Below are 16,592 nucleotides of genomic sequence, written 5' to 3' on the forward strand. Positions count from 1 at the left end.
TGTGATCATTTTTGTTGCCCTTTTCTGAACCTTTTCCAATTCCAATAGATCTTTTTTGAGATGGGATGACCAAAACTACATGCAGTATTCAAGATGTGGGTGTACCATGGATTTATATAGAGGCAATATGTTTTCTGTCTTATCTATTCCTTTCTTAATGATTCCTAACATTCTGTTCAGTTTTTTGACTGCCGCTGCACATTGAATGGATGTTTTCAGGGAACTATCCACAATGACTCCAAGATCTCTTTCTTGAGTGGTAACAGCTAATTTAGACCCCATCATTTTATAGATAGAAAGAAAATATCCAGTTGTAGCTGAGGGGTGGGTAGGATGCAGTTACCCAGGCTGGGGTTTGTCCAGGCTACAGAAGTAAATTTCCCTACAGTTGTGAAATGTGCTGTGGGATCTTCAGTGATCACAATTGCTCTAGCCCTGTTTTATAGCTCCTCCCAGGATGGTGGTAGCAGCACCATACCCCCTTTATGAGTGTTAGGATAGTCGGGGGTAGTGCTAACATAGGGGCAGAGGGGAAGGGATACCACCTATTACTTCCTGCAATAACAGTTTTTTTTTTCTGTGCTGGTCCCCATCAGAGCAGTGATTCTGCTTGCACAGGTTTAGCCCAGGGGGCTGCCTGAGACCGTGGTATAGGTTGTGCGTTTACCTGTTGTCCTGCTATCTGCACTGGGTGAGTCAGGTTTGCAGTTCACCCCTACCAGGATGTTTGATCTAACTCAGTGGTTCTCAAACTGGGGCTTCTGCTTGTGTAGGGAAAGTCCCTGGTGGGCTGGGCTGGTTTGTTTGCCTGCCGAGTCCGCAGGTTCAGCCGATCACAGCTCCCACTGGCCGCGGTTCATCGCTCCAGGCCAATGTGGGGGCTGCAGGAAGTGGCGTGGGACAAGGGATTTGCTGGCTGTGGTTCGCTGCTCCAGGCCAATGGGGGCTGCGGGAAGCAGCGGCCAGCAAATCCCTTGTCCCGTGCCACTTCCTGCAGCCCCCATTGGCCTGTAGCGGTGAACCGCAGCCAGTGGGAGCTGCAATTGGCCGAACCTGCGGACCAAGCAAGTAAACATACCGGCCCGGCCCACCAGGGGCTTTCCCTACACAAGCAGCAGCCCCAGTTTGAGAACCACTGATCTAACTCATGAGAGAATTCTGTTTCTGCTTGTTAGTGAAATGGCTCTTGCCTACCTCTAGGCAGTTAGTGAGAGCTTAGCAGCACCACCCCCTCATGCTGTGATGTGTGAGTTCCTCATACTGCGACAAATAAGTCTCCCCATAGCTTGCTTACAAATCACAAGCTTCCTGCTATAAACAGTTTCCACATCTCTCTGCAGTTTTCTGTGTGTCCCTAGAAATCCATGCCTTTCAAATCTCCTTAGCAGCCCTCCCTTTGATCTGGGAGAGACCACAGAAAGTCAGCTTCACCAGTTCCTGATTAGACAAATCAACCAAAGCCCTCATTTCCCATTCTTCATGAAGGTTGCTGGCACCAACAGGCAAGTATCATTAAGCTTAGCGCTGTGGTGTCATGAGTACAAACGCCATAACGTAAAATCACAACTCTAGCAAATGAAAAGAGCAAAAGTGATGAACTTTAGACTTAATTGGCTTCCTGAACATGACTTGGATACTAAAACCGAACCCTTTGGGTGCTCTACCAGGACAGGTTCTCCTCCAGGTGCAAGATATGTGCAGCCTTTACATGGAGCTGTACGGGACCAAACCCTCCAGTGGGTGAGTTGGAGGATGTGGGTGAGGCCAGCGCTGTATCAGACTTTACAGAGCTCATCAGCTCTCTGGTGAGCTCCCTGAGGAGCAGTTGGGTCCCCCAGAACTCACTGTACCTTCCTGATGTTTGTACCTCAGAGTTCAACCACTGGTCCTGGACACCACACGTCAAGCCAAAGGGGGCCAGTGACCCATTTGATATCTTGCAGGTTCTGTTCTCAGGGTAGGATGAAGCATGTAACTTTAAGACACCAGGGAGAACAGGGCAGATACCAGAGCCCTGCACTCTCCAGACTGGGAGAGATGCCTTCGTATGAGATCTCTGGCTCCATAGTGGAACTTTGTAGCCCAGGTCCCTTTGTACAAAACTATTTGCCCTCAACTCCAGCTGTTGGAGCTCATGGGAATGGAGTCCTGACACGTGGCTTCTTCCAAGTGTGTGAGAGAGAGAGAGAGTGAGAGGAAAACAGGATGCAACGTGAGCAGAAAGAACGCTGGCACCAGAAAGCAAACTTCTGATATATCAACACTGCTATAGAAATAATACAGGCCAAAGGCCCTGGAGCCAAGCCTGGGGACCCCTGAGGGCTGAATGCTTCTCCCTTGGCCTGTCCAGCAAGTCTCCTCCCCCATGGGTTTGAAGTTTGCACCAGGCTGCCTGCAGGCCAAGCTCTTCTGCTCTTTGGGTTTGTATTAACCCTGGACTGCCAGCAGCCTGAGCTGTTGTTATGCATGAACTCTTAGTTCTTCAGCTGGTCCCAGGTTAAGGAGAGTTCTTTTAAATTCTGTTCATCAACACCTCGTGCCTTCATTAAAATGTTGTGAAAGTGCTGATGATGTGGTGCTCAACCGAGTCCTCACACCTTCGCACCAGCATCAGAGCACTCCGCAGGCAGCGGCACTTGTGACAAGCATTAGCTCAGTGACAAGACTTAAGTGAAGGTTGTGGCAAGGGCTCCTGCAGGAGCAGTGGGCTGTAATACTGGGACGTCAAGGAGAGTTTTGAGGAAGCTGGTTGGCAGAGAGGAGCAATTGCCTCTTTGTCTGTTTCTTAAGAGGGTGGCTTATGTGCCAGCTATTGGGTTGTCTACATGGCAGCCATTACTGATTACTGCCAGCAGGTGTCAGCAACAGAGACAGCTGCACACGGCTGCATTCCAAGTGTAGCCAAGTACAAACTGGCACTGGTTCAACTGCAGTTGTGGCACAAGTGAAGGCAGGGGAGGCCTCAGAGTGAGCCCCAGCACGAACAGTGCAATGAATTTGTCACGGTATAATTCTCCACCCTGAACCTTAGCGTCTAAAAGATGGGGTACCAGCATGAATTCCTCTTAAGCTTAATTACCAGCTTAGAACCTGTAGCGCTGCCACCAACCAGGAATTCCAGTGCCTGGTACACTCTGGTCCCCCCAAAACCTTGCCCGGGGACCCCCAAGACCCAGACCCTCTGGATCTTAACACAAGGAAAGTAAACCCTTTCCCCCATCATTGCCTCTCCCAGGCTTCCCCTCCCTGGGTTACCCTGGAAGATTACTGTGATTCAAACTCCTTGAATCACAAAACAGAGAGGAAAATTCACCTTCCTCCCTCCTTCTCTCTCCCCCTCCCAGACTCTCCCTGAGAGAGAAAGTAATCCTAACACAGAGAGAAATTAACCTTTCTCTCCCCTTTCCCTCCTTTCTCCCCACCAATTCCCTGGTGGATCCAGACCCAGTCCCCTGGGCTCTCACCAGAATAAAAAAACAATCAGGTTCTTAAACAAGAAAAGCTTTTAATTAAAGAGAGAAAAACAGTAAAAATTATCTTTGTAAATTTAAGATGGATTAGGTACAGGGTTTTTCAGCTATAGACACTGGGAATATCCTCCCAGCCTAAGTATACAAGTACAAATTAAAATCCTTTCAGCAAAATACAAATTTGAACTCCTTCCAGCCAAATGCACATTTGCAAATAAAGAAAACAAACATAAGCCTAACTCGCCTTATCTACCTAGTACTCACTATTCTGAACTTATAAGAGCCTGTATCGGAGAGATTGGAGAGAAACCTGGTTGCACGTCTGGTCACTCTCAGAACCCAGAGAGAACAACAACCAAAAACTAACAGCACACACAAAAACTTCCCTCCCTCAAGATTTGAAAGTATCCTGTCCCCTGATTGGTCCTCTGGTCAGGTGACAGCCAGGCTTACTGAACTTGTTAACCCTTTACAGTCAAAAGAGATATAAAGTACTTCTGTTCTATTAACTCCTACTATCTGTTTATGACAGAACCAATGGGGCCCCACTAGAGGAGAATAACAAAATAAGATTAAATGGCAGATTTCAACAAATGCATCCATGGGAAAATAATCCCAACCATAGACCCTCACTGGAAAGGGAGCGGGACACAATTGCATGAGGGAGATGAGGGTTATGCTGTTGAGCTGCTTACACAGAGGCAGCCCATAGCACAGCAGAGAAGTAATTGATGCTCTCTGTCTTGCTGTAGTGTGGCCACATGGGATACTGGGCACCACACCCAGCCAGGAGAGAGAGAGAGGCCTGAACTGAGGAGGCATGTAATTGATTAGAAGGTGGTGTGCTGGAACTAAGGAGAAGTGGAGTGAAGTGAAGCACAGATTTGCTCCACTGGTTTAGGGTCACTAAAATAATACAGCCAGGAACCATAAATGAGAAACTCCTCTATGCTGCTGTAAGTTACTCCAGGGCTGAAGCAGCACCAGTGTGAGAAGGAGAGAGGTGTATCCAGGACCCTAATGGCCCCTCTGTCCTTTGCTGAGGATCTGGCCCTGTGTTCCTAGTCATATGACTGCAAAGAAAACCTTGAAAACATGAACTGAGTGGAAAAGATGCGGTGTTGGCTTCAGGCTGTCTGCAGCCTCAGGAAACAGCTCGTCGGAGGTGTGGCCTGCTCCATTCATAGGAGTGGAGGTCATTTGTGAAACATGAAGTTAGATAAGCAGTTAGTTATTTCACTGCTGCTGATTGCAGCAGAAACATGCAGCAAATATACTTATCCCACATCTCCAAGATGCCAAAAAACCCCACTGCCCCCACCCAGTTACCAAAACCTCCAGCGTTTCCCTGAGAACTCTTGCAGTACAGTTATGGGGGCTCAGGACAAGGATCTGTGTAGACTGAAAATGTGGGGAGGACACAAATGAAATTTAATATCAAAACAGGAGTGACTGTACTGAACACGTTATTGATGTTAATAGTTGATTTGCTAAATATTTCAATTTTTAAAATATCATTGAAGCTGCCGCAGAATTTCCAGTCTGCTGGAATAAGTGCCACAGCATACGGTGACCTGTGTCCTGACCTCTGTGGCAGGGCTTTGGGCCGGGCTAGGTGCTGATGCTCCTGTGTTCCATAGGGTGTTTGTGCTGCCGTGCTTACTGGGTCCATGCTTTTTTATTGAAATAAAATCTGCAGATGATGAAATAGTGGCTGAACTCTCCTTTCCGTGCAACACCAGTGCTCGCTTCAGGGGACCTGAGAGATCCAGGGGCTCAGTGCAACTTAGGAGAGATGAAGATTGTCAATGAAAGAGGAGTGGGATTTGTTTATAAACTTCTCCAGTGCTGAAAGCCTGTTTCCCAAGTGTAGCCTGAGGACAGAGTTCTTGTTTCTCTGAATGGTTCTGGCTACGCCAAGTTACAGGCAGCCAGAATTCAGAGAGCAGTTTCTTCTTGACTGTTTCGTGGCCTGATTACAAGACAAATCGCATGAGCGGTTCAAGACAAACACTTCCCAATTCAGCACAATTAACCAACGCCTGGATGGAAAGGTACAAGCCCAGAGCTCTCTGGTGTAATGTTAGGAGGTTGTGTTTTGTTTATGGAACTGCACTGATTTCCATATGCTCATTGCTGACTCCAAAGATAAATCTGTAGAAGTGAAAGGTCTTTCTCTAGCAGAGAGGAGCTTGCACTGAGCAAATTAGCAAACAAGCCAACGCAAGGAATGCAATCTGGCTTATAGGTTGTAAACTCTTCAAGGCAGGGACTGTCTTCACTTTGTGTCTCTATTGCCAGGTACATGATCAGCACTTAAAATAATAATCAGTAAATAATCATTAAATTCCCATCCAGCCCTGCAGCTGACTTCTGAGGCCTTGAAATGTGTAAGCTGTTCAGGGTACTCTTTTCCTAAGTACGTTCATCAGCTGAATTCCAGAAGTAAGTCTGTGAATAAATGTTTGCTTTTATTGAGCAGAGATGTTTGTAAAAGCAGATTACATGTAACTTGGATGTAGCATGCCCCTTTGAGAAAAGTTGCATGCTTAAATGTTTACTAGCTTGAGCAGAGGAAGATGCAACTCACTTTCTAGCGGTGGAGGGGATTTCAGTCTGGTCCTGCAGGGCCTTGTTGGAGGCAGGGAAGAGGACCAAAGGGCAGTGCTCCACAGCCTACTGCAGGCCTTTGTGTAACATATCATGTGTCTGACCTGCTTGCTGCCCTGCCAGAAGAGCATGCATTTTCCAGTGTTCTGTTGCTTCTTCTAACTCTGTTTTTGTTTCTGTTACTTGCCTTGCCAATTTTGTGGCGTGGTGTCTTAGCCATCCAACAGCCGTGACCATAGTTTGCAATATTCTACATTTCTTTCTTCTATTCTTCTCCTTCAAGGCTACAGTCTCTGCCACTGCCTTATCGATTCCAGTCTCTGTCTCTCCACTTTCTATTTTGAACATACATAGGCTGCCTTTACTCGTTACACAGCATATCCATTCCTCAGCAAACTCTGGGGATCTGACAGGAGGGGAAAAGGGATTCCTTAGTGTGACTGGGATTCCAGGGAGGACGAGGGGGCACACTGAGGTTACTCAGTTAGGGCAAAATGCAAAGAATGGGGCAGACATCCCCAAAGCTGGTGGTTATTCCAATACTCGGATCCACCCACCTAGCCACAAAACAGCTTCTACAATACCTTACTGGTTACACAGAAGCCAAAACACAGTTCCTTTAAAAGTAACGCAGCCTTTAGACTCCCTCCCAGACAGCCAAGTGAAATATGAAAGTTCTCTCAATCCAAAGGACTGAATGCATTCACTCACCAGTTAATGAATATTCCAGATCTTACTCCAATTCACGCTTGCAGCCAATTCTTATTAACTAAACTAAAATTTATTAAAAAAGAAAAGGGAGAGAGGTTAAAAACTCATTATACAGACAGACCATTCTGAGATCGGTTTCACAGTAGAGATGGTGAGCTTTCGAGTTGCAAAGAGTTCTTAGAATTAGGCCAATGTTTCATACACAGGGTGAGCCAGATGGGACTGGAGATCTCCATCTTGCAACTTAATGCATTCCCTGATAAAGCTTAAGCAGATCTGAGATAAAAAGGATTAGGACCCAAGACACATTTATACAGTTCCAAGCCTTCTCTTGACAGCAGGGAGTCCTTAGGCAATCACTAGGCCATCATCAAGACTTTGAAGTAGACCTATTTCCTAAGCATCCCAGTAATTAGCTACATGGATTAACATAAGGCAGTTGCTTGTTTTCCACCACTTGCAGTTGATCTGGTATATACTTCAAAGAGAAATAAATACAGGGATATCATTATATTTACAGTTCATTTAAATGTTAAGATCTTTTGATCTCTGAATTAAGAGACTGCAGCATAGACAGGAACTGTTTGATTACATTGTCAACCTCTAACAATAAATACGTAAACACACACAAACACAAACATCATCTACCAATATGTCCCTAGAGGTTGAATTTGGGTCATTTATCCTGCAGGATGCTTAACCCTTTCTGGCCATGTCTTACACATCGCTTGGAGCCTTCTGCCATCTAAGGCTGTGACCCTAACATCAGGCAGCTCACCACTTACCAAATCCACAGTGGAGGTCACCAGTGCTGTGAGTGCTGCAGAGCATTCTTAAGGTTGCTAAGTGCTGCTGGTTTTGGAGCTACAGTGTTTGCTGCACTAGTGGAGAGCACAGCTTGCTGATTCGAGTTGTTCCTGAAGAGAGACCCCAGGCTCAGTTTGGTGGTGAAATCAGCAAAGCACACACCCTGTCCAACAGGTCACAGGAACAGAAACATATGCATGCCCATGACTAGGTGAAGGCTCAGGACACCATGGTCCTGTCCCCTTGGCTGACACAAAGGTGCCCCTCCTATAACTTCTCCTTTTACACACTGATACAAACACCACTTCGTGCAATCCCTGTGCTTTGACCCCTCCTATAACTTCTCTTTTGCACACTGATATAAATGTTTTGTATTACACTCCATATGCTTTTCCTTATTACCCTGAACCTTGTACCTGCTAGTTTGAACAAAACATCCTCGTCCTTTATCCTGTCCTTCCCTCCTTACCTTATGTGTCCCTATACAATCTCTTACGAATGTGTTCACACCATTACTTGAGAACTCTGGGTGTTTCTGTACCATCCTCTGGTCAGGACTGTGCTTACTTGGTGCTAGCTAATACCTAGTGCGTTGCTGTTCTGTCAGGGCCAGGTCTACTTGGGTTCACAGCCTTTGGTTCACACTGTTAGTTATGCCCAGGGCTCCAGCCTACAAGCAGGCCTGAAGCTTCCACAGTTCCCTTAGTGCTGTTGGGATTGAGCATGGGTTGCTGTATGGTGCCACATGTGCAGGCAGTCCTTCTCTGGCCACAAGGATCCTCAGTCCCCCCATTGAAGCCAACTTCCATTGCATCACTCAACATGGGGGGTTGTAGGGTGAGTCTCTACCCTTGGGCGAGGGCGTATGCTGTTATCTTCCTGCAGGAGATGCACACCAATGTGGCCAAGAAAATCAGATGGCAGCTGGAGTAGGAAGACAGGTGCATTTCAGCCACAGTGCAGTTTTTGAGTGAGGTGGTGACTCTGTTGTCTCCAGGTGTGTCCAGCCATCTGCTGCATCTCTGGGTTTGTGTGGGTTTTGGGGCTGATCCTCAATGTTGTCAACATCTGCACCTTGATAGTGGTCCCAGACCAGGTGCATTTCTATCAACAGATATCCACCTTTCTGAGCACCTCTGAATCTGGGGAGTGCAGGGTCCTGGCTGGGGATTTTAACCCACCCTGGATGGATGTGACTGCAGTGGGAAAGGGAAGGGCCAGGCACCCACAGACTTCTTCAGGGAGATTGTCAACCATCATTGTGTCTTGGAAGGTGGCTGTAGATGGCTGTGGTTAAGGCTTTTGCATTTCCTGTGCAGAGCAATGCAGACTTGGAGAGGACCTAACAAGCTGCCTGGTAAAAGGCCTTTCTCCTTTTATGCACATCATTAATGCTGAGCTCAGAGAAAGTGAAATGGCTCAGACCTTCAGTGCCATAAACAAGGGAGTATTTTTATCTCCCAAACCTCTGACATTTCCAGGGCAATAAACTCAAAATGTGAGGTAATTGATGGCAATCTGTTCTCCAACCCACCCACCATCATTGTGTTTCTAACTGGGGCCTTGTGCAACTTTCTCCTGTGGACAGGAGACACTCTTAAGAAGATGATTCTAAAAACTCTGTCTTGCAACTTGGATGGGAGGCACGGTCTCCTGAGGGCAAAGCCTGACTCTCTTTGCTGTAGTGCAAATGGGCTGGTTACATGGGGAAAAGCTGGCTGAGTTTGAGAAATAAAGCCTGATCTTGTTCTGTGAGCTGCATGGAGAAGATCCCTAAGCCCTTCACAGTCACATGCCGGTGGGTCCTTGGGTACACCCACACTGCTGGCAGAAATCCAGCCACCAGGAGCCAGGGAGCAGCAGGGATGGGCTTGTCTCGGTAGCCAAACTGTTTGCAACATCATAGAAAATCAATATAAGTTCTTTCTCTAGGTCCTTTGATGTCTGCCGGGGCATCACACAGACACCTTTCCCTGAACTCACATTGCACAGAACTGACTGGCTTGGAGAGATCTAAGCCATTATCACTGTAATCCTTCTGCAAGGTGCCACAAGCAGCAACAAAGGCCAAATCTAATGTGTGGAGGGGTCCTTACTGAAATAAATCAGCTCACACCCAGAGCTAGACTCCTAGCTCTGGCTCCAGTAAATTAAAATAAAACATCCCAACTCTCCCTTGCGGGTAGTTTTCCCCACTCACCTGCCCTCCAAGTTCTTGGGAACATGGAGCCACAGACAGCTTTTATCTGGGGAACGGGAAACCAGTGAAAAGAAACACAAATTCCCAGTGTATCTATTTGTGCACAGGGAACTGAGCAACCTCAAAACAAACCAGCAGGAGCTTGGTCAAGGCCCCTACTCCCAACAATGTGTCTCTTGCCTATAGAATCAAGTATCAGAGGGGTAGCCATGTTAGTCTGGCTCTGTAAAAGCAGCAAAAAGTCCATTGGGACCTTATAGACGAACAGACGTATTGGAGCATGAGCTTTCGTGGGTGCATGCATCCAACGAAGTGGGTATTCACCCATGAAAGCTCATGCTCCAATACGTCTGTTCGTCTATAAAGTGCCACAGGACTCTTTGCTGCCTATAGAAGTAACGTACTGCTTAACTGTATTATACTGTTCAGCCACTAGGTGGCACCCTGTGTAACAGACATTATTGTAGGGGAGGCCAACCTGAGCTTGAAGAGGAGAGAGATTTTACCAATGTACCTTGCCAAAGAGCCACAGTCATACATCAGCAGCCCCTCATCAGCTCTGCCCCCCCAGCGCCTCCCAGCCCCACCAATCAGCACCTCCCACTCCTTCCCCACACTCCCAATCACCTGTTTCATGGCATGCAGGAGGCTCTGGGAAGGAGCGAGGGCATGGCAGGCTCAGGGAAGGGGGTGGGAAGTGGTGGAGTGGGGACAGGGCCTGTGGCAGAGCCAAGGGTTGAGCGGTGAGCACCCCCTGGCACTTTGGAAAGTTGACGCCTGTAGCTCCAGCCCTGGCGTCGGTGCCTATACAAAGAGCCGCATATTAACTTCTGAAGAGCCGCATGTGGCTCCGAAGTCACAGGTTGGCCACCGCTGCCTTATTGAAACCGCTCAGCCTGGCCTGACAGAGCATTAAAGGATCTAATGCTGAGCACGTCTGGGGGCTCTGGGACCATCCCAATCTGGTCACAGAGGGGATCCAGAACAATGGCTCCCCGGGAAGCCCACCCACCATCACCGCACTCTCCAGTCAGATTAATCTCAGAGGTAGTTGAGGGCATCCAGGACAGTGCAGTGACTTCACCTCTGCTCCCCTGAGCTGGGTGGATTGGGGGGCTTGTGAAATCAGGTTGACTGGGATGAATTATATTTCTGTCCTTTGATTCTGTATTAACTGAATCTCGCCTTTCCACGATTTAGCCCAGGACTGACATCAGGCTTCCAGTCTATAGTTACCCAGGTCATCCTGCTTGCTCCAGTTGAATATTGGCACCACCTTAGCAGTCTTTGGAAATCTCCCTGGAATTCCAGGATTTATTATGGAAACAATTGAGGGTCCGTATTGGCTCACTTCTTGCCCAGTGAGGAATTGGCCCACGTCAGAAGTCCTGCCCTTCTCCAATGGCTCCACATCAGGGCCAGCCCTTTCCAAGCTTTGCTCTAAGTGTCCCCCACCTGCCTGCAGGACTCTATAGCAGTGCTTGACTGCAGCAAATGCACATTCCCTTTTCCTTTGCTCAGACTGGGATGGGTGTAGGGTGACATATTTCCCAAAGTAAAAATGGGACACCACGTGGGACTGACCATCTGAGCCCTGCACCACCCGGGGTGACCACCCAAGCCCTGCGCTGCCCGGGGCTGGGGCCGACCACCTGAGCCCTGCACTGCCCAGGGCTGGAGCTGACTGCCCAAGTCCCATGCCACCTGGGGCAGACAGCCTGAGCCCCGTCACCCGGTGCCTCGCATAGTCACTTGGCTCCCCCATCCCCAAATGTTTCTCCGTGATGATTAGTTGGCAAGAGCAAATGAGACAAATGCCCATTTTTGCCAACAAAATTGGGACAACCAGGACAGGGCTTAAAAAGGGGACTGTCCTGGCCAAAACGGGACATATGGTCACACTAGGTGGGCAGCACGTACAGCTGGGCTGTGCCCACTGCCACTGTGTGAAAATAGAAAAGCACTTTCTTGACTAGAAACCTCCTAGATGGGAGAGAGGAGACCATCTTTTCCATCCCTGTCAGAGCCTGCTATGTTTTTCATGCCTTGTGTGCAGTTAAGTTGGAGCGAAGATAAACCCATTCCCCCTGTTTAATATTCCAGCGGGTGGACTGGCTGCTCTCTACCATTGTCAATGTCTTCCCAGGGGGTGCTTGTTTTCCCACCCAGGTAATCTCTCGGAGGCATTCAGCTTCTCTGAGAGCAGCACTTAAATCTTTGTCACACTTTGGTGCCTACAGTAATTGGCCCTGTGAATGGCAAGCTCTGGCTTTCTTTGCCCTGCCTGTAACTGGCATCACTTAATCCCGGGCTGCAGCCAGAGTTTGCACATCTGTCCCCTAATCCTTTATATACCCTCTGCAATTTCCTCCCCGGTAGCTGGCCACTGGTTTTGATTTAGACACAGAAAACGTGGTTTCCTTGTGGGCACAGGAGAGCTTCAGTCCAAAACCCCACTGCGGACAAAGCAGGAAATGCGGAGTGGAGACGACACTTTTCCTCACGGTGCCATAACCTGACCTTGACTGCCTGAACCCCCAAGGACATCCCAGCACATTGTCCCTCCCTGTGAGGGGATGTTCACCCCAGACTAGCCCAGAAAGGGTTAATGTGGCTCAGCTGGGGCTACTGAACCAGATAGGCTACACCTGAGGGAGAGATTGATGGACAATCTCTGACTGCAGATGGGGCCCAGCTGAGTGGGGGCGGGGGGGGGAGAGCAGGAGCAGACAGGAGGCTGCAGTTACTCTGTGGGCTTATAGAGGGAAAGAAAGGAGGTGATCTAGAGGGAGAGTAGAAGCCCTGGGATCCATGCCCTGCAGGAAGGCTTTACTCAGAAGGTTGGTGGAGCAGAAGCCTGATAGGGTGGAGTAGGGGAAATGCTAGTAAGGTGTGGGACAGTGCAGACCTTGGCTGCTGATTTGAGAGTCCCTAAGGGGGAACTCATAGTAGTGGGCAGGCCTGGGTTCCCCTATCAGCTGCTGGAGAAGTGGCACTGTCTGGGCAGTGAATAGGAAGAGTACCCGAGCCAGTTCTTGTAGAGTGACACTGAGACCCTGGAAGGGGGAAACCACATAGTGACCTGGCTAGAAGGCCAAGCCACAAAGAGGGAACACTGTAATTCCTGGGTATGAGAGGGATAGCAGAGTGAACAGGAGATGGATGGGGGCATCAGACTGGGTGGAGCTGTTCCCCCAGATGCAGCCACAAGAAAGTGCCCCAATGGTGAGGAGAACCCCGTGATACTCCCTCAGCCAGCAGCAAGGAATCTCTGCTCAGTGGAGTTGCCCAGATTCAGGGCCCAATATGAGGCCGTAGGGCTGCTGATGGGGCACAGAGACCAGAGGGCCAGACTGTGTAGAGAGGGGTAAGGATCTGGCCACCATTCTGCCCATCCATCTACCCCTACTCCCAGCAGCATCCCGATCAAGGCCCATCCCATCCACTGGTTCCCCGCCTGCCGCCCCACAAACAACCCCTTGACAGCCCTAATCCCTGCTCCACTCTTCTTTCTAGCCCTTCCTGTGGCACCAGGCTTTCCACAACCCTCCTGAGATCCCCCTCTGCCCCAGGGATCCCGAGTCATTCCTGACCATACCTACAGATAGGGACCAAGGATCCCATCCCCATGGATACGCCAGTGTTGGGCACCAATCCCACCACTGATCAACAGCGTGGCTGCTTCCCTGGTTGCCTTCCTGCCCCCAGCATGACAGCTGGACCTGATCTCAGCTCCATAGCTGGATACCACAGGGCCATACCCGGCACAGGGTGCCCCATCTCCCCAGCCAGCCCCAAACATGCTGACTGCGCCTGCCCCAGAGGGCATCTACACTTTAATCCTGTTTATCCAGCAGCAGCAACACTGCTCAATAACTGTAGTAGCTAGTGATTGCGATATGTCAAGCTGACTGATACGGATGGGTTACTGTGATAGGAATTAATCTTTGATCATGCTGCTTAGTTATTAATTGCCCAGTTGTAGTGATTATTAATTGCCATCTTCATTGTATGGTCTGTTCACTTATTTCCACCAACTCTGCTCCGCATTTGTCCATTCTTTTCATCTTCCTTTTTCACTCCTCTGTCTTTCTGCTTTCCCCTCTACATGATGTAATAATGTTCACACTCTCTTTCCTTCACTTGCCAGATCCTGCCTCCCTCCCCGTACTGGGCTTCCCTCTTCTCATCTGCATTTCACAGCAGTGCACTAGCCTGCCACGAACTAACTGGCTGTGTGGACCCTGCTACCATGCACTAAAATGGATAGGACTATATCAAAGCACACTATGAAACTTTTAGTGTGCAGTGGCAGGGTCTACTTGGCAGGTTAGTGCCCTGTAGATTTGCACTCTGCCTTGCCCTGTGCTAAGCTGCCATGTAGTCAAGCCATTAGAAAACTCAAAGCAGGTCATTTGGAGGGAGCGGGGACTTTATCTCAGATTTTGTATTATCTACCTCAGACCCTAATCTGACACAGCAATTTCAGGGCAACCAGCTTACATGCATGCATTTTGGAACACTTTGAAAAGTAAAAGCAGGCCATTGGGGGGGAGGGAGGGGCTGTCTCTTGGGAAGCCCCTGACCAAATGTGCCCAAACGTGCTCCCCAAACTGTATGCCAGGTCTGCAACAGGCATGCCAACTTTCAAGCCCATTAGAATGTGCCTGTGAAATTAAGAGCACTTTGTAACAACTTGTAAAATCTTGCATTGTGCAGCTGGCTCTTGCTGGTGTTCAGGAGCTAGGAGGAAGCCCAGTGTGATGTCCATGTCAGGCAGGCCTTGCCTATATATATATTTTCTCTTAGCAGAAGGTAATAAACCATTATACAAGCTAGCAAATTTTAGAATGAGAGGGGCTGAATCTCAGGACCCCCGTGACCAGATGATTCCAACTTTGCATCATTAATTTTATGCTTGCCCTGATGTGGCACGGCAATCTATCTATGCATGTGCATTCTAGAACACTGTGAGAAATTGCCTCTTAAACAGACAGCTCTGCTCAGCTGTTGCAATGAACACCACTAGCAAAAGGCTCCTCTTCTCCTTCTCTCTTTCTGGCATGCTGCAAAGTAGCCATCCAGTCTAGATGAACCTGGTGAGAGTTTAGTACTGTCGCTTTAACTGTGCAATGATTAACTGGGACCGATCTTACCAATACAACAATAAAGCAGAACAGGGTGAAGGGGAGGTTGGGGAATAGCAGAAGGCTGAAGAAAGCAATGCCATGATGAGCGGGTGGAGAGAGACAGAGAGAGAAATATAGCAAGAAGAAAAAGGAAAGATGCCTGCGCAGTGCAAACAGGGAGGGATTACCCTGCATGCCCACACTGCAGAGCAAGACGGAGAAGCTAGTGTCAGTTATAAAATCCATGGATAAAGTCCAGTCATTTGCCCAGGGGTAGAATCAGCTCTGTCTTTTGTCAGCCCTGCCCAGCAGAGCTTCCAGGTCACTGAGGTTACCATGCTTATCCTCCACCTGTGATGCAGTAGGAACTTTCCATTACTGCAAGTTCATTTGCTTCATCGGTGTAACCGTGCCTCTGTGGGTCACAACTGAGAGTGCCAAAAGAAGGACGAGCTGCTGAGAAATAGGGCAGATACACCCCAAGACTGGTGGCTAATCCCCCATAGGATATACCAAACCAGCAATGAAAGTAAACTTCTGTTTCACCACACTGGCTAACAAGAAGTCATAAAGGCAGTTTCCCCAGGCATTCCAGTTCTTGTATTACCACTGAAAACACTGGCTTTAAAGATGAGTGATTCTTTACAACCAGTCTCATCAAATTAAAGGTTCATCTGATCCCAAAGGACCAGCCACACACCTAGGTCAATATATAACTTAGATCTTATCCAAAAATCACTGTGCTGCCAATCCTTTAGTATCTAAAGGTTTATTCATAAAAAGAGAGAAAGAAAGGTGAGAGTTAAAATTGGTTAAAGGAATCAAATACATACAGTAATTGCAAAGTTCTTGGTTCAGGCTTGTAGCGGTGGCCTAAGTCAAGTCTCTAACTGCTTCCAAATCATTGGAAGGTCCTCATTCCATTGGTTAAAATGCTCCCATTCATATAAGTCCATATCCCAAAGGCTGGAGCAGGATAGAGGCAAAATGGAGGAGTTTCCAGTGCCTTTTATATCCTGTCATGTGCAGGGAAGCCCATTGTTCTTGTTGTGGAAAATCACAGCAACAAGATGGAGTTTGGAATCACATGGGCAAGTTACATGTCCATGCATTTCACCTGGTCATTGCAGGAAATATACTCCAGACAGCATGTTTACACGACAGTCCACTCAGTGTAGATGGGCATCTCCCATGGTCCATTGTGAGTTAAGTGTCCTTTTGATGGGCCACTCAATTTGAATAGCCCCTCCAAGATTTGCTGGCTAACTACCTTCTTAGTTACCCCAGGAGCAAACATTTGAAATACAGGTATACAGCCAATACTCATAACTTCAAATAAAAAAATGATACATGCATACAGCTAGCATAATCATAACCAGCAAATCATAACCTTTTTATAGACACTTCACTTGACAACCTTTGTACAAGATTTGTTGCAAATATATAACAGTGGTTGCAACAATGATCTATATGGTCACATTTTAATCAGATAATGTCACAATCGGGGACCAGCCCTTCCCAGGATGGTGAAAGGAGAGAGACCCAGGAGGCTGGTATCTGACTCCCACCATTCATCAGACCCTGTAATTGGGCAGTATGGATGTAGTCCTGTTAGACTAGATGGGAGAGGAGATGACAGGAGGAGGATAAGCACAGAGAGCTGGG

Source organism: Chelonoidis abingdonii, chromosome 9 (assembly GCF_003597395.2).
Source record: "Chelonoidis abingdonii isolate Lonesome George chromosome 9, CheloAbing_2.0, whole genome shotgun sequence".
NCBI classification, from domain to species: Eukaryota; Metazoa; Chordata; order Testudines; family Testudinidae; genus Chelonoidis; species Chelonoidis abingdonii.